Consider the following 1542-nt stretch of genomic DNA (forward strand, 5'->3'; position numbering starts at 1 on the left):
AGGTTCCGTCAGGGCAGGCGGGTTCTCCTTTACCCATTTTCATGGTTGAGAAAATTGGATCAATTGCATTGAGAGACCAGGTTCCGTCAGGGCAGGCGGGTTCTCCTTTACCCATTTTCATGGTTGAGAAAATTTGATCAGTTGCGTTGAGAGACCAGTTAACCAGATCCATCATTTTGATTTTGGAGGAAAATGCAGAGAGAGGCTCAGAGATACTTTGACAGAGACGGTACAAGACATAGAGCAGTAGCAGGGCAGGTAAGGGCAGGAAGGGAGCAAGGGAAAAAGCATCCGCCTTCTTCGAGAGCAAGGTCTGAAAAAAAAAAAAACCCTCATTACCTCATTGTGGAGAGAGGCTCCGAGATAGTTTGACAGAGACGGTACAAGACATAGAGCAGTAGCAGGGCAGGTAAGGGCAGGGAGGGAGCAGAGGGAAAAAGCGTCCGCCTTCTTCGAGAGCAAGGTATGAAAAAAACAATACCTCAATACCTCATTGTGGAGGTATTGATAGATATAAAACATTATCTTCTCAGGACATAATGGTTCCACTGGGGCTCGAACCCAGGACCTTCTGCGTGTAAAGCAGACGTGATGACCACTACACTATGGAACCACTGGTTCCATCTGAGTCTGTGAGGTCTTTGTATACCACCATGTGCCGTGCGTGCATCATTTATCCACGCAACTTTGCTCACATCCCTCCTTGTCGATATTCCGAGCAGAAACGCACCTTTTCGGATTTTAGCCCCGGTGGTGGTTTGTCGCTTCCAGAATTAATCAGCCACTTCTATTATTCTAGCAGCCAAGGTAATTTACTGCTTTAATTGAACATATGCCGATCTGTGAAGCTGCCAGAGACAAAGTTTGAACAGCCATATCTGAAAAAACGTCTCACTCGGCTTTGATCTGATGTTGCACGGAGATCATTTTTTTTCTTTTTTAAACAAACAAATTAAAACACAAATCCTTTTCATTTCTTTCTCTCTTATTGTCTCCTCTTGTTCAGATGCGTCATTTTTCACCGCTAACAACTTTGTGACACGTTTAATAACTGGAATCCTTTTTCCGAAAGAGCTATTGAAAGTCAACTGGTGACCTAGCTTCGAGCGCTGCAGAGGTTTGGAGGCTAGAATTCCAGGAATAGAGGAAAATTTGTGAATCCAAGAGAAACTCGCCTCAGGCACCGTAAGACAAAGTCTCCAGGTAAGTTCAGAAAATATCACTACTTCATTTGGGACATCATTTCCACCTAGTTGCATCAGCAAAGGAAGACGGAGGAAGTAACACCTACACACTTTACTGTTCTCGGCGATAACAGCGTGTGCTTCACTTCATGAAGACGTCTGCCCCTTAAAGGTTGTTCTAATTATTTTTTTCACTTTCACCATTAAAACTAGACTGAAACTAAACTTACTGATAGAAAAGTACAAGTTTCCAGTGCTTTAGATGGAGGGAGGGTTTTTCGGTGATTTAAGATTCTGGTTTTAAAGCAAGGTATGTTTACAAGTACGATTATTGTGATATATTATTTACAATTATATT

General features: G+C 42.7%; 1 non-coding gene across 1 annotated transcript; it reads right to left on the reverse strand.

The window, feature by feature from the left end:
- Window positions 1-540: 540 nt before the first annotated feature.
- Window positions 541-613, reverse strand: trnav-uac (transfer RNA valine (anticodon UAC)). Its single transcript has one exon. It is a non-coding gene; the product is annotated as a tRNA-Val (tRNA).
- Between the last annotated feature and the right edge of the window lie 929 nt (window positions 614-1542).

Source organism: Cynoglossus semilaevis, chromosome 8 (genome assembly GCF_000523025.1).
Source record: "Cynoglossus semilaevis isolate Cse_v1.0 chromosome 8, Cse_v1.0, whole genome shotgun sequence".
Lineage (NCBI taxonomy): Eukaryota > Metazoa > Chordata > Actinopteri > Pleuronectiformes > Cynoglossidae > Cynoglossus > Cynoglossus semilaevis.